This window comes from Candoia aspera, chromosome 8 (genome assembly GCF_035149785.1).
Source record: "Candoia aspera isolate rCanAsp1 chromosome 8, rCanAsp1.hap2, whole genome shotgun sequence".
NCBI classification, from domain to species: Eukaryota; Metazoa; Chordata; class Lepidosauria; order Squamata; family Boidae; genus Candoia; species Candoia aspera.
Genome location: NC_086160.1, coordinates 11,732,868 through 11,756,691, shown reverse-complemented (window position 1 = coordinate 11,756,691; position 23,824 = coordinate 11,732,868).

Here is a 23,824-nt window from a genome sequence, read left to right as displayed (position 1 = left end):
AAATAGCTCCATTAGCTATGCCATTTGAAATCTCCTACCTTCTCTTTTCATGCTGTCCAAGGTTCTAATTTTTCAAATGTCCTTGGCTCATATTTTAAAATATGGAATAAATACTGGAAATTCAAGCTTATATCAGCACTCGCAGATAAGCTATGAAAAATGAATGGAAAGCTTTCTGGTGCTCCATGTTTTAATGGTTCAATTTTGCCCATTGCTCAGTCTTACTACCGAACCAAGAAAGTAAGAGAGAAACATACTTTATCTAGTTTCTTTGTATCCTCTGACTAGTCTTTAGTGATTGCAGCTTCTAAGCATCAGATCGCTGCTACTAAGGCTCAAACTATGTTTGGTTTTAAAGAAGCAGCTAAATGTTACATAAAATATTACAATAAAAATTGATGTAGAGGTCCCACTCTAGGTAGGACCTAACAGGACCTTATGCTTTTCTTGCATCTGGGGTCTTGATGCGTATCTTGGGGAGTGATATATAATTTATAGAGACTAAAACTATTAATTAAACCTGAAATATCACTTTTTTTGCAGTATGAATAGCAGAATCAGGGGTTCCATTCTAGATTAGGGCTATGGCAGAGGAGGCATAGAGTCAAAAGTCCCTACTCTAGAACAAGAAAAAATATTTATGGCTTTAAAATAATTTGTTTGGCTCTAAATGATAGCGTGATATCATATGATAGCTTTTCTATGAAGTTGCTAAATGGCCAGATTGATGTAACCTTAAGACTGCAAAGCTGCAGATTTTATTAGAGACACTGCTGTCCTTCAGAATAGCCTTCTGTAATGGTAGTTGTTGGTAGCTGCACAGATGTTGGTAGCTGCAAATTTACCATCATCATCTTGATCAGTCATTTAATTGCTCAGGGGCTCTGCTGTAAGCAATAAGGGAATTTAGAAAGCCACCAGAAGCTGGGACAGATTTGCAGAGAGCAGTGATCTCTATGAAGCAGTGAAGTTTCATGCTAGGAGTTGCATATTATCTGTTTTTTCAAGGAAATAAAGTCATGGTGATTGCTCCTAGGAGAAAGGAACGATTGAAAAAAAATATGTCTGTAAGAGCACTGGCCAGTTAATAAATGGCTGATAAAATGAGAAAAAATTACTTTTCAAATGACATCAAGCATCACCTTACAGCACTGTGTTCTATAGTTGGATTTGATTCCAGATAGGTGATTTGGCACATGTTTGAACATCTGTCTGCAAACTTTTAAAGGGTATATTTTTTCTTAGGACTCCTATGATCTAGAAAGGACTGACATTTAAAATAAAAAATCTGGGTTTTATCCTGGAGAAAGTTAGGAAATTAACAAGCCTAATTTTTTGTTTTCCTGAATAGGATTCACTAAAGTGCCCCTGGGGTGCAATCATAGATCATGATACTCTAGCCTTAAATCAACAGCCTGAGTATAATAAAACCAGGCAAGGAAAACCTGAGCACACTGAGGAACATAAGAAGAAAGCCCTTTGGGACATGATTGCTGATGACAGTTTCCAGGACCTGTGATTTTTCATCCTGTAGTAGTGCCACAACTCATTATGCCGACGGAGTATTAGAACAGGCGACAAACAGCAACCTGTAACATAGAGGAAGAGAGCCTCAAATAAAACCAAGTTACTGTAGCTCATAGGACTACAATCCATAAATAGAATATTCGACCAAATTTATTTAAAGACCAATGTCATACATGCATGCAAAGAGATTGCAATACCAGCTTTTCAGACCACTGTAATGAGCAATCATGGTTTCAGTCTTGGGAATAGTCTTTCTTATAACATTGCAAGAGGAAGCTATTTCATGGAGTCCAAGAAAATGTTACATTATTCCCTCTAACAGCAAATCTATGTGGTCAAAGACCTGCCCATTATAGAAATGGAATGGGGCTTACTGAATGCCAGAGCGGAGGAACAATGATTGGGTTTAGACAAGAGGCGATGCCAGAATGTAATTTGCAATTGTAAGGTTAATCTCCCAGGCAACTGTGATTTATTTAACAAGCCACAATTAACCCATGGCTTAGATATATGAATCCAGTTGCAAAATGCAAGGTATGGCTCCTGAAACATTTTAAATGCACAGTATTGTCTTAGTGGCTCTGTTCTTCTGCGAACAGTTTTCTTCTGTCAATATCACATGATGTGTAATTTTAGCACTCAGCATTTTAGCCTAAAGGACCCTCTGATTCTGTGACTTATTATTAAATGAGAAAACATGCTTACTTTCAGGGTGACCTTAATAGCAAAAAGTTCTAAGCTATGGAATGCTTAGAAAATCAGAACCATCAACGTGCTTGTCTGTAATTTAGCTAATTAATCTGTCTGCACAAGATGAGAGGCACACAGGGACAGAGTTCTTATAAGAATGTGTTTTTGCATGGTTTTTGTGGATTAAATTAATCCACAGTTCCTGGCTAAGAATCAGAAAAACGTCAGAAAAATATCAAGGGTGGATCATGTGAAAAAGAATCTTTGATTTGATGTGAGGAATAAACGATTAATTTCTTTTCTTTTCTTTTTTTTTCATTCCTGCTTTGGTGGAGTGCAATTTATATGAAAACTGCCCAGAGTTGCTGGGAATTGGGTGGCATATAAATAATACTAATGGAATGTGCCATTGACATACTGTATACATAAGCAAGCAACTGCAGAATTTTAGAAGAATAGGAGCTAGAGAATTCAGATGAATGAAAAACAGTTCAAGAATTGTATTTGTTTTCTGCTCAGTTTGGCATCAAAGTCAGATGGAATATCTTCTGATCTGTCAATTCTATGGGAGTCAGAAATGCAGTCATTCTCATCTTGGATTTCCATACGTAGTTAGATTTCCACCATACCAATGGGCCTAATAGATTTATGTTATGAGAACTGTAGTCCAAAACTTTCTGGGAGCATCACAGCATATCAAGTTTTCATTGAGGAGAGAGAGAAAGAGAGAGAGAAAGAGAAAGAACACACCTGGGAGCTCTCCTGTGCTTTTCACAACATCTAAATGGTCGTGGTGCATGCCTTTGAAATAAAACCTAGCTCCAGAATTAAGGTTTCCAAATTGTTCCAACAGAAGTGAAGAAGTTTTATAAGCAAGGATTCTTGACCTAAATTCAGAAATTGAGAAAGGACTTGACCACTGTGGCATCTGATACTCTCAGCAGTAAATATCCCAAAGAAAGCTGGATCATGAAGGAGACAACCACTTCCAAGGCTTTACTATATTATCCCTACCTTTGATTCATCTTCATCTTCACTGTTTTTACTTGGGAATCCCTTTGCATGTTTAAAAGCAGCATCAAAAACACTATCCAAATCTTTCTTCCACCAAATGTCTTTTATAATTTTAGATGCCTTCTACTCTATGGGTGAGATCAATCCTATGAAGCTGTTCCACCTGTTTCTCTTGACCGATTCTAACTGTATCCTGTAAGAAGGACCTATGGAATTGGACCAGCCCATGTAATGCTGGACTTTTGAAGGTTACCGTGCTACTATTGGGTGATGTGGGAGTTTCTAAAGAAGGTGCTATTAAAACATAACTCCAAACATTTCCTATGAGAATAAAAAATGAAGAACGGCAAAAGAAACCAACTGACTATATAAAAAACTTAGGAAGGATCTAGAAATAATAAGACAATGCATTACAAAAAGGGCATATACAGGAAATCAAAAGAATGTCAGGTCACAAAAGGAGAGGATAGACAGCTGGCTCTCAGCTGTAAAACTGGTGTAAAGAATGAGAAAGCTCAGAATGAGTTCAGAATGAGCTGAGGTTAGCAAAGGATGCTAAGAATAACAAAAAGTGCTTCTTTTGGTATGTTCAAAGGAAAAAAAATAGTATATCAGCTGCTCAGTGAAGAAGGCCAAATGCTAACAGGTAGCAAGAAAACGGCAGAGCTACTCAAATTCTATCTTAGTTCCACATACTTGAGTACGAACTATATGATTCCCCAGGAAATTGTGAATGATAAGATGAAAGGGCAGGTCTGAAGCTTGAAACTGATAGAAACATGGTCAGGGAATACCTCTTTACTTGAATGAGTTTAGATCTTCAGGACCAGATGAATTACATCCTCCAGTATTGAAGGGAATGGCTGATGGTCTCAGCAAACACTCATGTATAGTCTTTTGGGAAATCTGAAAGACCCATCAAAGCAAATATTTGTAGCTCAGGGTTGAACTGTGGAGTCCTTGGTGCTCTCTGAGCCTTGTTGTTTTCTTGCAGATGTTTCATTGCCAGACTAGGCAACATCTTCAGTGCGAAGAGGGAGTGGGCCTTGCTCTCAGTTTATATACTGTGGCTTCCCCAGCTTGTGTTGGTGGGGGTGTTGTTGTCTCCTTGGGAGTTCTTTGATTGGGCTGTTGTTTGCTGCTTGGTTGACTGCCTGAGTTAATAGTTCCTTGATTAGGGTGTATTGTGCTGTTTGATGGTTCATCTGGTGTTAATCCTAGTGTTGATCTTTGCATATCTGGGTGTTGACTGCTGGCAAGGAGGTGTTCTGCTCTTCTGGCTTTTCCATTGTCTCTTTTGAATGGTATGTAAATGTTGTTTACGTCTATGTGTCTGTTGATGGCTGCTTGGTCTGAGTGCCAGGCTTCCAGGAATTCTCTGGCGTCTTTGGATTTGGCTTGGTTTAGGATGCTCACAGTTTCCCAGTTGAAACTATGGTTGACTGTGTCCATGTGTTTAAGGAGTTAGAAGAAGAATGAGATCATGGTATCATTCGACGTTACAGCTCTCTTCACATCCGTAGACCCGGTACTAGCGAAAGAATCTATGGCTGCAGTTCTGCCCAACACACCAGACCTAGCCAAATACACCAAAATAGAAATACCCAGGATAATGGACCTCTTCAACCTCTGCCTCACAACCTACTTTCAGTTTGATGGAGAAATATACCAACAGATCAAAGGAACACCCATGGGATCACCGATTTCAGGACTTATAGCAGAGATTGTAATGCAGCGTCTGGAAAGGGTAGCACTCCCACACATATAACCCAATGTGGATCTGGTATGTAGATGACACTTTTATCATAATACAAAAGAAACAACTGGAAGAAACCCACAAAACCATCAATAACATCTTTAATGGAATAAAATTCACAAGGGAGGAAGAAAACAACAACTCATTACCGTTCCTGGACATCCTCATCAGTAGAGGAAATGATGGTAAGTTAGAAACACAAGCCTACAGGAAAGCTACCCACACCAACCAAGTGCTCCACAACCAAAGTAACAATCTAACCTCCCACAAGGGAAGCTGTGTAAGAACATTATTCAGATGTGCACTTACACACTGCAGCAACCCAGAACACCAGAAAAAAGAAAAAGAATATCTGCATGGCATCTTCCAACAAAATGGATACCCGCTCAACTTTATCAAAAAGTGCCTCACCACCCAACCAGCTACAACCCAACCAATGGAAACTATGAAAAGGGTAACACTGCCATACATCAGAAACATCTCAGAAACCACCAACAGATTGTTACAACCACATGGTATCACCGTAGCACATAAACCAACTAAAACTCTTCAAAACATATTAAGCAACCCAAAAGACCCAATAGCCCAAGAAGAAAAAACAGGAGTTATTTACAACATACAATGCAAAGGCTGTAACAGCCACTATGTAGGACAGAGAGGCAGAAGACTAGCAGAGCGCATCCACGAACACCAACTAGCAGTCAGAAGACACGATGAGAACTCCTTAATCTCCCCACACATGGACAGACTCAACCATAGTTTCAACTGGGAAACTGTGAGCATCCTAAACCAAACCAAATCCAAAAATGCCAGAGAATTCCTGGAAGCCTGACACTCAGACCAAGCAGCCATCAACAGACACATAGAGGTAAACAACATTTACATACCATTCAAAAGAGACAATAGAAAAGCCAAAAGACCAGAACACTCCCCTGACAGCAATCAACACCCAGATATGCAAAAATCAACACTAGGATTAACACCAGATGAACCATCAAACAGCACAATACCCCATAATCAAGGAACTATTAACTCAGGCAGTCAACCAAGCAGCAAACAACAGCCCAATCAAGGAACTCCCAAGGAGAGAACTGTTAATATGTTTTCTACTACAGATTAAGGTTACTGTGGTAACTAATCATTTTGGCCGGGTGAAGAGGTTGAATTTAATTGTCCCCTTTTTCGTGTGTTAATGGTTGCATTGCCTAAGGGAGGAACTTGCCTGGACTTGTTTTTAGTTTCAGTTTCCCTTCTGTGTAGGCTTGCAGAGAATATGCAGCTGAGAGAAACCTCTCCTCTCAGCAAACAGCCTTTAAATATGTTTGCTTTCTGTAAATAAAACTATTTTTATAGAAATGCCTGGTGTGTGTCTTTTCTGATCTCTCCTGGGCCAAATGCTTTCTAGCACTCTGCCAACAAGAACAACACCCCTACCAACACAAGCAGGGCAAGCCTCAGTATATAAACTGAGAGCAGGGCCCACTCCCTCTTTGGACTGAAGATGTTGCCTAGTCTGGCAATGAAATGTCTGCAAGAAAACAACAAGGCTCAGAGAGCACCAAGGACTTCACAAATCTGAGAGAACCAGTGAAGTACCATTAGAGGAGAGCAAAAATTGTTCCTATCTACAAAAAGAAGGAAAAGGATTCTCCAGCAAACTACAGACTAGCCTGAAATCAGTGCCTGGTAATTCTAGAGTAGATCATGAAACAAAGTAGTAGAAGTCAACATGGATTTGTCAAGAACAAATGTCGTAATCTGAAATTAAATTAAAATGTAATCTTATCTCATCATGATTGGGGAGTTTCCTTAATAGATTGCAGGAATGCTGTAAATATAGTTTATCTTGACTTTAGCAAAGTTTTAACAAAGTATCCCATGGCATGTTGATTGGAAAGCTGGATGGTGTAATAATTAAATGGATACTGGTGTGGAATTTTCCTTGGCTAGATCATTGTAGTTAGGTCAAAGACATGTAAAGTATGTGTAGGTCAAGTGAACAAAGTTTGAAAAAGAAGATAAGGGGATTCATCATCCTATCTCTGCCTGATGGAGAGGAAAATTCCTAAAAATATGTATAAAAGATAAAGGGGAGACTGAAATTTAAGAAGGAGAACGTAATGGTTATAGTATGTAATTGGCTTATAGAAACTGTGCTTATAATATAACTGTTGAATAATAATAAATGTTCTGTAATCCCATAAGAAACATTTCTAAACACTTATCTGGATTCTCTCTGTAAAACTTTGCCTAGAGAGCACAACTCTTATACAAGAATCCTGATGAATAAAATTACCTTGCTTTGTTCCCTAAACCTGCTTTGTGTATTCAGCTAGGAATGAACTCCTTCAATGGATGAAGATTTCCACAACAAATACAAAGTGACTATCCAGATGGGAGTTGATTCACTTGTGGCCTTAGGGCTTCCCCTGTGGGAACTTCTGGCTGAAAACTATGCAACTTCATCCTACCAGAGTACTTCCTATAGGAGAGACATGCAGGAATAATAATAAGGTAAATGGATTTTGTGTGCGTGCCTGTGTGGGGAATAAAGCATTGTTGTAATTGTGTGATCCACTGTGTGCTTGTATGTAAATACAACCCTGTTCTTCTGCCATGTACCCAGACTAAGCACTGTTGATCTTCTCAGCTGCACCCACCCACAGGTGAGGAGAAACTGTTAATCCTGTAAGAGAGGAAAGCAAGGGGTTGGTAGACTCACTTGCGTTCTTAGAGACAGGGAGTGATGGAGTGACTAGTGTGAAATAAAAGTGGATCATGTTTTGGTTTAAGGTCTCGTTCTGGGAATAGGCAAGACTGGGGCAAAAATAATAAAGTCGGGATAAAAATTCTAAAAAAAAAAAGCCCTTGAGAGTTCAAGTGCCCAAGGGAATGAAAGATTGTCTTGTGCTAAGGTGAAGGTTCATTATAGGCTTAGGTTAGGCTGAGGAAAGGGTACATAAGCTACATAGCTGGTCTGAAAACTATTCTCAGAGAAGGCTCGTCAGCGGTATATCATAGAACTAGAAAGAGATATCAAGTGGGGTACCAGGATTAGTCCTGAGCCCTCAAATCTTCCATATTTTCACGATGCTTTGTATGAAGACGTGGAAGGATTGCTTATCAATTTTGGTACCAAATTGGGTGGGATAGAAGACCAAAAACATATTCAAAATGATCTTGATAAGTTGAAGAAAGGGACTGAAAGTAGCAGAATTAAATTTAACAGAGAAAAGTGCAGAGTTCTTCATTTAAGGAAACTGAAATTGGATGCTCAGGCTAAGTATATGAAATGCATATCTGATATAAACTTGAACCGCTTTTCAAATCAGAAAAAGTGTCTCTTGCATTTGAAAAAAAGCTACAGAGAATGTCCATTTCTGCAACGATGCACTTGATATATGCAAGCTATTGTGACTGAATATCATTTTTCCATTTGCATTAGTTACAAGAGTTGTATGTAATGAAAATCCAATGATGTTTTAAAAACTATGTGATTGATTATAGCTGGTGACAAGGACATCTGATTAAAGGAGAACAAGTTCACTGCAGTGGCTTAAAAGGTAAGGGGAAATCACATTCTTGCTATACGCAGACTGGAATGAAATTTTAGTTCTGAAGATTAATTGTGCTGCTGCAGTGGTCATTTTCAATTTCTTGTTCTCAGTGGGGTGGCAGACCTGTGCTTCGATTATGCCACTTTAGAATTCAGCAGGAGGAGGGCAATATGTTTGCAAGTTTATTCCTGAAAAAAAGAAGAACAACACCAAGATTTGCCAAGGACAAAGCTCAGTTGGAGCCCTTCTCCTTAGAACACCTAAGCTTTTGTTCTGTGAATTCAGTTTCCATCCACAGCCTCAAGGGATAGTGTCCAAATAAATATTGATCATCTCAGAGAAAGCTAGACCACTCCTGTTTCTTTAGTTTTCCAATCCCTAGAATTCTGAAGTATCCTAAATGGAATTCTAAGTCCAGTTGTCACTGCACAGATATTTATGGGCAGACTCCTGTCAAATCAGTCAGCATCACCAGAAGGATTCAAAGCTGGTTTAGTAGTATGGTGTAATGGTTGGTTAGGTCTCAGTAAACTGAGTATCTCAGTAAGCTCATTGGTCTCATACCATTCCATGTATACTGATACGCATAGATACACCCCACTTCACACCCTTTTATACACGCAAAGGGGTGAGAAGCTTTTGCATGTGGATCATACAGAAGCAGGTCACCCATATCTCTTTTTTTCTGTAAGGAAGGATGCTATTGGGGGTGCTGAGAGAAGTCAAATGAGAAAAGGCTTCAGAAAAAAGTCAAGGCATTATCTTTCCTTCTACTGCTTATATCTGTCATGAGTAAGGGTGGCGAGCAGGGGGCTCCCACCCAGACTGTCAAGCGCATGCGTAGCACTGAGGAACTGTTCAGCCATTCAAAGAGACACAGATCGGGACTGCCTTAACCTTTGGGGTTTATATGGCTGGGTTTTTCCCACGCTTCCTCAGTTTGTTAGGATTCTTGTTAAGTACTAGTAATAAATATTAGAGACCAAGTCATTGTCTCAGTGTGTTTCCTGGTAGTTAGGACAATATCTGAAGTTGGAAGCTAAGCAAGGGTGAAGTTTTGTAACTTTGTAAGCCACCTGGAGTCACCGTGTGTGAGTTGGGCGGCCTTATAAAATCGCCAAATAAATAAATAAATAAATAAATAAATAAATAAATAAGGGCAAACCTATCTGGCATTTGGATGGAAGATCACCAGGGTATATAAGTTTGATTGAAACCTTGGATGCTGGATGTTTTATTAGAAATTAGTTGGGCAGAAATCAACAGCATTTAATGAGGATCAGTTGACTTTAAGGCAGGGATTTATTGAGAGTTTCATTTAGTCTTACCCTACCTTCATTTAGTCTTCAACAACTCTAAAATATACTTCCAGTGCTGGGGCCAAACACCCACCTCACCTCAATTTGAGTTTGGTTTGCTACCAGAAATCCCAGCCTAGCTAAATAACTTACCCCATAGTAAAACTTCCCTTGAAAAAGGTTTAGCTTCATACTGCATAGTAGTTCCTTACATTGGGTATGGTTTTTATGAGGAGCATAGCATTACAGTAGTAATGCTTTCCAAGTGAAGCAGTCTACGTATAAAAACAAGACATTTCTGCTAGCATCCCAGTCTCCTGTCCTCTAGGGTTTAGGGAAGGGAGGTGTTGTGTTATGTTAGGTAAGGAGTCTTTATGTAAACAGGTAATCAGTTACCTTCTAACAGTTTGAAACTTATCTTCTGACAATACTTCAATCATGTAGGAAGAAAATTTCCATTCTCTTTGTCTTGACTAACACAAAGGGATTTTTCTTCCTACTCCTCAAAAAATAAAACAAAACAAACAAACAAACAAACACAACCTGGGTTGAACTAGAAGGAAAGGCTAATTGCCTCTGAGCAATAAATCTCAGGAATATGTGCTGCATTTCTCTGGTATTCATTAGTGGAAGCTGTAGTTGTAATTTCTAAAGTGTGGAGCTCAAAGCTTTCATAAGCATTTGTCTGATGAGAGCAATCAGGGTTGGAAGTAATAACTTGGACTTTGACCCTCTCCTCTAAAGACCCATTAGATTACTCTGCTTCACGTGTCTCCTACATGAAAATCAGATGAATGAGTTTATCTTGCAAGAGAGGATTAAATAAGACCCACACACATCTGACGATTATCTGAAGTAAGCACATGGAGAAAAGAATAATTAAACTGGGCCCACCTAGGAAAAAATATCAAAGCTATGAAATATTGTGGTCCAAAATGAGAATTATCATTATGGTTCTGTGGCGGCTTACAGGGTATGCCACCACAGAACCAACAAAGAGTGGCCCATCGAGAGGTTTCCCAGATTGGACACTCTGAAGATATTCTGGTGCATGATTCTAAAATCCTGGCTGGATATCTGGTTTCTTTCTGAGTAGCAGCCCTTGAAAATCAGCAAATTGGCTGGTTCCAATTCTTGTGTGAAGCATCATCTTGACAGAACTTCCCAATAGGTTTGAATAACTTTATGCCCCATGACATGAATTTATTTATGTATTTATTAGACTTATATTACCACCCCTCTTGCCCAAAAGAATTTGGCTTTTCCTTATGTTCAGCACCTCTTGATCTTCCTGAAACTCAAAAATACATAATCTTGGTTTTAAAAAAAAAGGGGGTGGATGGGAATCTTTCCAGATTCCTTTCTCATACACTTTCCTTTTGGGACACCAACATGGAACAGACTCTTGTTTCTAAACATAGTGAGCAGAGCAAGTTTAAAGGTCAGTTAAAAAACAAATGCTCTTTTCTGAAATACCTGCTCAGACAAGAAAAACATCACCATGCCCAAAGCTCAAAAAGGGAAGAAAATAATACAGCAGCAAAGTCTGTCTGTAGCCTATTGATGCATTTTAAACACTGTATGTTTCTTTGTTATCTGTTAATACAATCTCTTGGTAGGCATCACAGGAGAATGTTGAGCAACTGGCCACAGTGGTATAGAGTTAGAAGCAAATATCATTTATTTGCAGATACAGTAAGGAACTCAAACAGAAAGTCAGATGACAGAACCATGAGAGAATAGTACTGGAACATGTTAGAAGATTTCCTTGCCAAATTTTCCTTGTTATTCAGCCAGAATAAATGAGTCTGGATGCCAAACAGCACTGCAGCTGCATATATCTGACTGCCAAGATAGATTTCTATTCCTGCACTATAATGTTTGCCATATTTTAAGCGACTGGTGCCTCTGCATCTCTTTCAAAGATGTTTGGCTCCTTGGGTGCCTGCCAAGTGGGGAGGGAAGGGGGGAAGTGACCTCACAGAAATCATACGTCATTGCTCAAACGACATACCATAGATTATGTCATTTGCATCAGTCTGACCACTGATGTGAATGGTGTAATTTGTATCATTTGCATAATAATGTCATAGTCTCTGTGTGATATAATACTAGCTTGTACCAGATACCAATGATGAGGCAGAGATGGTAATGGGGTGGTGGTGGATTACAGCTATCTACCATATTCTGTTTACCTACCACTACAGCCACCTACCTTATTATAGGATCCATGTAGTGCTAGGAAGTATTCCTAGGAAGAAAGATACTAGGGACTTGTCTATTTAACTTTGGGCTTTGGACAAGGAGCGCAGTAGGGACTATGTTGGGATCCTTGCATTACAGTCACTCTTCCAAATATGTAATAATTAAAAAGTCTTTGTATAAGTATTGACACCTTAAATTAAATGTCAGTTTTTCATGAACTGTTTCGCCCATCACAAAACATGACTCTCTTCTGAGAATCATTTTTTTCCACACTGTTTTGTGAAAAAGTGCAAAAGGAACTGCCTGTGGCTGTAGATATTTGAGAAGGAGCATGGAGATGAATTTTGGGGCTGACCCCCATCTGTTCCAGTGCAGGTGTCATTAATTGACTAGGTGGGGCAAAAGAGTTGGAAAAGAGGCCATTTGTATTCAAATCCTTGTTGCCATCACCAAATCTAACTTCATCAAGAGCTACATGGGGAAAATATTTGACTGGCTAACAATGAAATAGCTCAAATAACATTTTAGGACAGAATGTGTTGGACTAGATGTCTTGGCAAATGTCTTCTTGAAATAGTGGCTTTTCAGTGAGGGAAAGTGGCTGAGGGTTGCTGCAAGCTGGTGCAAATTCTTTCTGGAACAGTGGAAGGCAAGAGTTTTTATGTTCTTCACAATGGTTCATTTTCCCTTCAAAAAGGAAAGCTCACAAAAATAAAGTGTAATACAATTCTTCTATATATTGGTCACTGCTTTCTTTGGCCACAAGCCTTTGAGGTTCCATCCAATCCCTCCCTCCCTTCATTCTTTCTCTACCCAATTTTTTTATTTATTCATTTATTAGATTTGTTGTTGTTTATTCATTCAGTTGCTTCCGACTCTTTGTGACTTCATGGACCAGCCCACGCCAGAGCTTCCTGTCGGTCGTCTGGTCCATGAAGTCACAAAGAGTCGGAAGAGACTGAACAAATAAACCACAACAAATCTAATAAATGAATAAATAAAAAAAATTGGGTAGAGAAAGAATGAAGGGAGGGAGGGATGGGATGGGATGGGATGGGATGGGACCTCAAAGGCTTGTGGCCAAAGAAAGCAATGACCAATATATAGAAGAATTGTATTACACTTTATTATTAGATTTGTATCCTGCTTTTCCTCCAGGTGATCAAAGCCACAATCTCATTTGAAATCTCATAAACTCATTTGAAAATTATTTGCCACAACAAGTCTGTGATTTACTTTATTTAACCAGGGTAAGATAGATGGCAGACAGACAGACAAATAATAATGATGATAGATAGATGATAGAGAAGTAATGACAGATGATAGATGATAGATAGGGAATGTATCATTGTTAAAAAGAACTTAAAATGATACATAAGAAAGGTTTTTTCCTTTCAGGTAAGGCTTTCTTTTACTGTATTCTTTGTGTTAATCTGGGACACCCTTCATATATTATTATTGAAGGTATGTTTTTACATGTTGAGGACGTCCTGAGGCCAGACCCTTAGCATTTCCAGTTGTATTGGGGCATGTTGCTGGCAATGTAACTTATTAGATCTAGCATTGCTCTTATTTCATTGGGTCCATCCTGTTTTAAAAACACTGATACTGATAAAAGTTTTAGCCAATCTAGAATATGAAGAGCAGAAATCCACTAGAGTCAAGAGTGCAAGAACAACTAATTAAAAAAAAAAGATTGGAGCTGAACAAGTAAAGTAATAGTCCGGAATGTTTCTTATTTGTGTTGGTTCAAGATTAATTAGTATCTTGGGGTGGAAAGATGGATTTTTTAATTAGCTGAGCCATGACAGGAAGAACCCTTTTGAACTGGTTGAGGAATAAAATTTCTCAGAGGTCTTTCATGACCTTGAAGACAGGAAGTGAAATTTAATTGGAGTAATTAATTGGATAGATGAAGAAAATATTTACAGGATTCAATCCATAATCCAGGCGCAGAAAATATATACTGATCCAGTCCATAATCCAGGGTCCATAACATATGGATATCACTGTATCTATAATGTAACTTAGAGTAAGGAATGCTCATGGTCCAATCAAGCTACATATTTGAACAGATTCTGAAGGCCATGCTCAACCAGAAATTGATGCAGATTCTGAAGGCCATGCTCAATGTGTTATCGTCCTAGTTCTCATACTGAAAGTGTATGACTGTTTCCTGCTCATGATTTGCTCTAGGTCCTTTCAGTGCATGCTGTAAAATCATGCAGGGTTTTCTTTGTGGTTCTACCTCAATTCTAAACCATTTATAATTTGTTAGGAAGGCATATCTACTCATCACATGTTGAGATTTTGAGACTCAACTACACACAAAGAGCTCCTATCTGAAGATTTCTTTCCATCCATGTGTGTGAAAGAAAAGAGATCTAATGTTGGGAGACTAATGTTGGAAATAAAAGATCAGGAAGGAGATGCTACTCAACTCCTTCTCTTCCTGTTAATTGTCTAGTCACAGTTGGTCACAGATACTGCTGTCCTCAGAGACAGTGGTAGATGAGGAAAAAGGAAGGTGGATTTTGAGCAAATAACTTTGAAAGGGAAGTTATATATGTTGGAGGGTAGATAAAGTGCTGATACACACACACATACATACACACACAGAACCAGTAGATAGTTAGTTTGTTTATATGATTTATATAGTTGCCCATGTCATTCAACTGATGCTAGGAGATTTACAAAGGCTAAAACACAGAAACCCCACCACTTATAACACCCTGGTGCCCAAGGAATGAACAGTAACCCCATTCACCAAAAATACATCAATAACAACAGAGCTCATCTACCTACCTGACCCAAATGCCTGGGGAAACAGCCAGGTCTTCAATGTCTTGTGGAAGACTAACAGAGTTGGGCCATCCAAATCTCTGGGGAGTTGCTCAGTCACTGCCACTGAGAAGGCATGACTCCGGGGGCCAAGAAGATTGTTTGATAGAAGGGACTCAGAGCATGACTCCACTGCTAGAGCTGGTGGGGTGGACAGAATCAAAGGCAGAAAGGCAGTCCCACAAGTAGCCTGGCCCTGTGCCATGGAGGATTTTATACAGTTAGACAAATGAGGGATTTTATTCTGGAGACTGTAATATTTATACTAATGAAGCAGTGTGTCTAACTGCTTCATTAAAATACATGTGAACGTATTATTTACAAAACCAGTATGTTCTTATACTTCTTATGTAAAATACTATAAGAAGTATAAAAAATCAAGCCCTAACCTATTTAATTTTCCTCTGTCTCATGGCTTTTTCCTTCACTTTCTGCTTGTAATTTGTCACGGCTTCTTCTCCCTCTCCTTATCTCAATTACTGATATGGGAATGCCTCTGAGCTTCCTCCAGGCTGTCTTGCTGCCTAATAAAGCTTTTAACTCACAAAGTTCCACTGTCCAGCATCTGAATCTTTTAACATACAACATAGTCCATCCTTTTGGTCTTCCTCCACATTCCAGGGCTGGAATCTCTGGACTTGGCATTCTGAGTCATCTCTCTACTCCATTCCATGTTAATCAAGTGATATCCTCTCCAACAGCATGTCCTGCAGCATCTGCAGTATACCGCCCCCCCCCAACATCTCTTCTCTCTTTTTATATTCTGTATCTAAGACACTGTACATGTGCATTCTAGCATTATTCCCTTTCTTGGTCTTGTCCTTAGCCATCAGCTTTCCCTTAAAAGACATCCATGATCTTGACACAGACCCAACCACTTCCAGGCACATCTCCCTGCCATAATAGAAAAATGAGTATCTCTGCCTGTGTACTGTAATACCTTACATCTAAATAAAAAAGTAAAACAACTTGAAGAAGGCAGGTAGACAATCTGTATGGGGGGGGGGGGAAATGATGGGCAGGAAGTCCAGGAAGCCTAGAAGATTGATAGTAGGTATGCTGCTGAAGTATGCACCTCAGTAGATATCCATCAGTGCCGATCCTTGATGTCTGCTTCATCTTCCAATGGGGATCAGCTCTTCTATATGGGCTAACTCCCTTTTCTTTTATCATGCCTCACTTTGGCTTTGAAGCAGCAGAACAAAGAGAACTACAACACATTCAGTGGCTGAGTCTTTAAACCAGGGTGTAAAAACAAAAACAAAAAACACCCAATCCTGGCAGCATCTCTTTACAACACTCCAAGGCCTACCCATGGTGAGTGGGGTGCAAAAACATGGCTTAATTTGGATGCATTTGGAGAGTTTTTAAATAGGTGATGGTTCAGTCTGTACAAACTGTGCCCTCCGGCCAAATGAGGCTCTCTTTTGTTTTAATCCCTTCCTTCTTTGGAGTGCAGCACATGAGCAGGTGACTGCCATTGAATTTGGTGTCCCCCATCTCCCTATTTTGCTGAATTGAGAGACAGAGGCAGTATATCACCAGTGTGCTTACACATATGAGGAGACATGAGATCTATTTTATAACTAGATATACAAACCATATTCTGCTCAGCACCCACTATATCAGGGGCATTGGTGGTGGGTGGGGCAAACACAATCAAGAAGGTGGCTGTGTCTGATAGTTGAAGCCCTGCCCCTTTTGTTACATGTGTCACATCCTGGTCACCATCTTGACTTGTCTAACCTTCTCTTTGGATACTCCTGAGCTATCATCTGTGCCTCTGTGTGTTTCATTTGGAAAAAGGATCTTTCGAGTTCACTGTTTCAGTGCTGATTGGAAAGACAGAGCACGCAGTTGAATTCATCATTCTGAACTTGAATTGAAATGCAGATGTGTGGCCATCCAGGAAATTACCATTTACAATAACCAATGGATTTTTATGCTTAGACAAATAATGTAATAAGCTGAGCACAGCCTCTGACTTAATAAATTTTGTGGTCCTAATGAGGGGAAGAAGGGTGTTTGTTTCTTAATCCTTAAATAGAGCTATAAAGCAAGCTCTTTGTCTTCTCCAGAAGTATTCCACCTGCATTTTTTTTCTTCTCCTTATAAGTTCTGTTTCTATTTGTAGTTTTGGGTGTAATTCTACATAGACATGCATAGGGTTTGGTCACTAAGTTCTGAAGAGCCCATTCAGAAGGATCAGAGGTTGTTATTAACTGAGATTTATATCTCACCTTTTTTACAGGAGCCCAAGTCCACGTACATAGCATTTCCTCTTCCAACTGATTCCCCACAACAACAAGCCTGAAAGATACCTTGGGCTGAAAGAGAATGGCTGCCCAAAACTCAGCCAGTGAGCTTCCATGGCTAAAGATGAACTTCAGCCTGGTCCTAGTCAAACATCCTAACCACCAAGTTCATGGAGCTTCATTTTATTTCCAAAGATATCTTCATGATTTTCTCTGAAGAGATGGTTTAATTTTTCAGAGTGTTGGTCGTTTATTTTTAGTTCACTCATGCACTTTATGCCTGCTGTGCTAAGATCTCACTCTATATATTATTCCTGTACATTCCAGCTGAGATAAAGATTAATGAAAAGTTGTGTTAGGTTGGTTATTCTCCCTACCCTCCAGGACACAAGAAAGAGAGTCATTACAATTAACAAATTGGTGGTAAAAAAAAATGAATCAGTAAGTTTTTCTTTTCTGTCATTCTTTCTGTCAATGTAATGTAACCAATTCCTCCAAAAGTTTATTGGGGAATGACAATGGTTAGGAATTTGATAAACTAGTATCAAAACAGATGGGTGAAAGCAGACTTGAGAATTCTCTAGAATAGTAGCAAGCTGCCAGACCCAAAATTCGGATTGTCCCAAGACTCTTTTTTCTGCCTGAAGCAGAAAATGTGGACCTATACCAAGAGTTGTCATCAAACTGTACATTTTATTGCGAGGGGAAAAGTATTAACTATATTTAGATATTTTAACAGAGTTAAGTATAAATTAAAATACATTAAGGGTTTGTCGAGCCCTTGATGCTCTCTGAGCTTGGTTGTTTGTTTGCAGATGTTTCATTACCCAACTAGGTAACATCAGTGTGAGGGAGTGTGGGGTTTGCACCCTATTTATATACAATAGCTTGCTCTGCCAGTGTTGGGTTAAGGTTTTGTTGGAGAAGTGCCTCCACACTTCACTGAAAGCCAATCTATGATTTGAAGGAACATCTTTGCATTTTGCATTCAACCAATCATAAAAAGTATCAGCAGATGGCAATGCTAGTCTTGTACAGACTTGGAAGCTAAGGAGGGTCAGGCTTGGTTTGTACTAGAATGAGAGACTTTCAGGGAATTCTGGACTGGGAAGTGTGTGAAAGACTAAACTGCCCAAATAAAGGCCAGGGTCAAAGTTCTTTCTCCTTGGTGGCCTGATTGCTAGCTTAAGCAAGTAAACAGATGAAAAAGAAAAAGAAGTTTAAAACTCTGTAGAATCACCAGCAAGCTGCTAATAGGTTCTAGAGGGGGAGCCAGAGCAGGTAGATGGGAGGGGGTCTATTCTAGGGGTAAGACAGAGGGTTGGCAGAAGATGCTCTGGAGTAAGAGGCAACAAGGCAGGATGTTGACCAGAGGAAGTAACAGCTGAGAAAACCAGGAACCAGAAGATCCACAGCCATGGACAGGAAAAAGCCAGAAAGAAGCAGCTGAAGATGGAGGAGAAATCTACAAAGAAGTGCCAGAACGCAGCCCTGGCATTATCCAGGTGCTGGAAAACTGGGCCTGAGTGGGTTGTTGTTGTTTATTCGTTTAGTCGCTTCCGACTCTTTGTGACTTCATGGACCAGCCCACGCCAGAGCTTCCTGTCGGTCGTCAACACCCCCAGCTCCCCCAGGGACGAGTCCGTCACCTCTAGAATATCATCCATCCACCTTGCCCTTGGTCGGCCCCTCTTCCTTTTGCCCTCCACTCTCCCTAGCATCAGCATCTTCTCCAGGGTGTCCTGTCTTCTCATTATGTGGCCAAAGTATTTCACTTTTGCCTTTAATAGCATTCCCTCAAGTGAGCAGTCTGGCTTTATTTCCTGGAGGATGGACTGGTTTGATCTTCTTGTAGTCCAAGGCACTCTCAGAATTTTCCTCCAACACCACAGTTCCAAAGCATCGATCTTCCTTCTCTCAGCCTTCCTTCTGGTCCAGCTCTTGCAGCCATATGTTACTATGGGGAACACCATTGCTTTAACTATGCGGGCCTTTGTTGTCAGTGTGATGTCTCTGCTCTTAACTATTTGATCGAGATTGGTCATTGCTCTTCTCCCAAGGATTAAGCGTCTTCTGATTTCCTGACTGCAGTCAGCATCTGCAGTAATCTTTGCACCTAGGAATACAAAGTCTTTCACTGCTTCTACATTTTCTCCCTCTATTTGCCAGTTATCAATCAAGTTGGTTGCCATAATCTTGGTTTTTTTGAGGTTTAGCTGCAAGCCAGCTTTCACACTTTCTTCTTTCACCTTCATCATAAGGCTCCTCAGTTCCTCTTCACTTTCAGCCATCAAAGTGGTATCATCTGCATATCTGAGATTGTTAATGTTTCTTCCAGAGATTTTAACTCCAGCCTTGGATTCCTCAAGCCCAGCTTGTCGCATGATGTGTTCTGCATACAAGTTGAATAAGTAGGGTGAGAGTATACAGCCCTGCCATACTCCTTTCCCAATCTTAAACCAGTCCGTTGTTCCATGGTCTGTTGCTACTTGGTTGTTATACAGATTCTTCAGGAGGCATACAAGATGACTTGGTATCCCCATACCACTAAGAACTTGCCACAATTTGTTATGGTCCACACAGTCAAAGGCGTTAGAATAGTCAATAAAACAGAAATAGATGTTTTTCTGAAACTCCCTGGCTTTTTCCATTATCCAGTGGATATTGGCAATTTGGTCTCTAGTTCCTCTGCCTTTTCTAAAGCCAGCTTGTACATCTGGCAATTCTCGCTCCATGAACTGCTGAAGTCTACCTTGAAGGATCTTGAGCATTACCTTACTGGCATGTGAAATGAGTGCCACTGTTCGATAGTTTGAACATTCTTTAGTGTTCCCCTTTTTTGGTATGGGGATATAAGTTGATTTTTTCCAATCTGATGGCCATTCTTGTGTTTTCCAAATTTGCTGGCATATAGCATGCATTACCTTGACAGCATCATCTTGTAAGATTTTGAACAGTTCAGCTGAGATGCCATCATCTCCTACTGCCTTCTTATTAGCAATGCTTCTTAAGGCCCACTCAACCTCACTCTTCAGGATGTCTGGCTCTAGCTCACTGACCACACCGTCAAAGCTATCCCCGATATTGTTATCCTTCCTATACAGGTCTTCTGTATATTCTTGCCACCTTTTCTTGATCTCTTCTTCTTCTGTTAGGTCCTTGCCAACTTTGTTTTTGATCATACCCATTTTGGCCTGGAATTTACCTCCGATATTTCTAATTTTCTGGAAGAGGTCTCTTGTCCTTCCTATTCTATTGTCTTCTTCCACTTCTGCGCATTGCTTGTTTAAAAATAATTCCTTATCTCTTCTGGCTAACCTCTGGAATTTTGCATTTAATTGGGCATATCTCCCCCTATCACTGTTGCCTTTTGCTTTCCTTCTTTCTTGGGCTACTTCTAGTGTCTCAGCAGACAGCCATTTTGCCTTCTTGGTTTTCTCTTTCTTTGGGATGTATTTTGTTGCCGCTGCGAACTTCTGTCCATAGTTCTTCCGGGACCCTATCTACTAAGTCCAGTCCCTTAAATCGATTCTTCACCTCCACTGCATATTCCTTAGGAATATTAGTGAGCTCATATCTATCTGATCTGTGGGTCTTCCCTAATCTCTTTAGTCTGATCCTAAATTGTGCAAGAAGAAGTTCGTGATCTGAACTACAGTCAGCTCCAGGTTTTGTTTTTACCGACTGTACAGATGTCTGCCACCTTTGGCTGCAAAGGATGTAGTCAATCTGATTTTGGTGTTGTCCATCTAGTGAAGTCCATGTATAAAGCCGTCTCTTAGGTTGTTGGAAGAGAGTGTTTGTTATGCAGAGTGAATTGTCTTGGCAAAATTCTATCAACCTATGTCCTGCTTCGTTTTGTTCTCCCAGGCCATACTTACCTGTAATTCCAGATGTCATTTGACTGCCCACCTTAGCATTCCAGTCTCCTGTGATGAAAATAACATCTCTTTTAGGTGTGTTGTCCAGTAGGTGCTGCAGATCCTCATAGAACTGCTCTACTTCAGCTTCTTCAGCATTTGTGGTTGGGGCGTATATTTGGATCACTGTGATGTTAGATGGCTTGCCCTGAATTCAAATTGAGATCATTCTATTGTTTTTTGGATTGGATCCAAGCACTGCTTTAGCCACTTTACTATTAATTATGAAGGCTACTCCATTTCTTCTGTGGTCCTCTTGTCCGCAGTAGTAGATCTGGTGGTCATTTGATGTGAAGTGGCCCATTCCAGTCCATTTCAGTTCACTGACGCCCAGAATGTCTATCTTTAATCTTGACATCTCACCAATAACCACATCCAATTTGCCTGGCTCATAGATCTTACATTCCAGGTTCCAATGGTGTGTTGATCCTTAGAACATCAGATTCGCCGTTCACCACCAGCACCGTCGGCTGCTAGCCATCCTTTCGGCTTTGAGCTAGCTGCGTCATCACGTCTGGGGCTAGTTGAACTCATCCTCTGTTCCTCCCCAGTAGCATTTTGACCATCTCCCGACCTGGGGGTCTCATCTTCCGATGGTATACCGACATATCTGTGGTTGTACTGATCCATTTAGTTTTCACAGCAAGAATACTGGGGTGGGTTGCCATTACCTTCTCCAGGGATCGCATTTAGTCTGACCTCTCTGTCATGACCTTCCTGTCTTGGGTGGCCCTTCACGGTTTAGCTCATGGCATCATTGAGGTGCTCAAGCTCCAGCACCACGACAAGGTAACAATCCTTTGCTGAAGCTGAGTGGGTTAAGTAGGGGAAAAAATAGTAAAACCTGGTGTAGTAATGACCAGACATGGCAGGAAACACTCTTAGCATTCCTAAGTCTGTGTTATAGATAAATAAATGTGGAAAGAGGAAAAGGGGTAACAGCTAAATGTTTGAATCATAAAGGAAAGTATATCTTTAGTTAGAATACTGTAGTTTACGTACCTATATAGGTGCTTGGTCATTATACAAAAAACCACCTGGTCACTAGAATTATTGTAAATATGCTTTGCATTAAGCTTGTATATAACAGCCCTGTAGTTTACTTGTTAGGTGTGTCTGGCTTCATTCTTATCCATACCCACTCTCCAACGAAGACAAAAAAGTCTCTGGAAGAAACTAGCAAACTACTTCCATATTATTGCCAAGAAAACTACATGGATATGACTGTGAGGTCATCAGGAGCAGTGTCTTCTAGGGAGACTTTACTTTTTTACAATCACATAAAAGTGAGGTGGCACTTCCCACATGACCCAAAGCCTTTAAAAAAAAAAAAAAATTAAGGTCCCTTTATGGCACCTCCACTTAATATGATTGCCTCTGCACCTGGGATGGAAATGAGATTAATAGAAACCAAGGTGGATCATGGTTTCCCAGTGTGCTTGAAGTTTCTTGGGTCAGCAAATCTGACCCAGTTAAGGATATGTCTCTATTGAGATACCAGGGCTGAGGTTGCACAGAGGTGTAACTGAGCAATATATGGGCAGAGTTTTTTCACACTTGTGATATGAGCCCATTATCCATGTTCAGCTGAACTAGTTTAGGTATTGATTTCCAACCTTACCTTTTCTCTCCTACCTGCTTTGAAAACAAAGTTCTTGAAGTGGGTGAGTGCAGACTACTGATGTACAATCTCAATCAGGCAGTCAGTATGTGCCTCTTCTTCAGCACTGCCTTGCTGAATGGCTTTGAGCTCTGTTTTAAAAAAAAACCAACACAAAGATTGAGAAAGCGTGCCCAGTTCGCCTATTTCCAATTCCTGTTAACAATCTTTTAAAAGCTTTCCAACTTGATGCACAGAATAATTAGGTCTCTAACGAGCCCAATTTGGTCTTGTGTGCTGAAGAGCTGCACTGATTTATTTTCCTGTGCAGGATGTTCAAAAAATGAGACGTGAGGTTGCAAGACTGCTGCAGTCTACTAGCCACTGTTTTTGACTTCTCTGCAAAAGCTCTCTTTTGAGCAAGTAAAGAAGAGCCAGACACTATAAAATTACTGGCCGTTGTTGCAGTCAAACCACAGCCTGGTCAAGACACTTTGAGCACCATTGCCCCTTGCCAGTGAGGAACAAATTAGGGCAGTGTGCCATTCAAATAATGTGGTTCCACTCAGTTTCCAAAATATTCCAAGCAGCCATTTGGTGACTGAGGTCTGCACTTTTCGAAGGAGGCAAAGCCTTGTGGATTATCTTCAGGAATCTCACAGTGTTGCTATGGAGAGAAAAAGTGAGGAGGGAAAGATGCATTTGCTCCATCATGAATTCCTTAGAGTAGCAAGGCATGAATGGAAGGACCAGAAATAAAATGTAGATTAAATGATGATTACATAAAAAAGCCATGAAATAGAATATTCTGTATGCTTCTGCTGTTCTGAACCTTGACACTTTTGCTATTTTGGTTCTACTACTGGAGTGATGAATTGTGTTGGCCTACAAACTACAACACTGTGTAATGAAGATTTTACAAGAAAATGACTAATTGCTGTCACTCGGACAATCATAATAAGAATCCCTGTTAAGATGGCATGTTTTTTTAATTCATCCTATTTCACAGTCCATTGCCAATGAGTCAGTTGTAATCATCACAAGGAGGGGGCAACTTGCAAATGATGCCATTCTCCATGCTTTTCTAATTATGCCATTTCCCTAAGGCAGACTGGAGTTAACAAGAGGATCTTTGAAAGGATCACACTATGCCATGCAAAG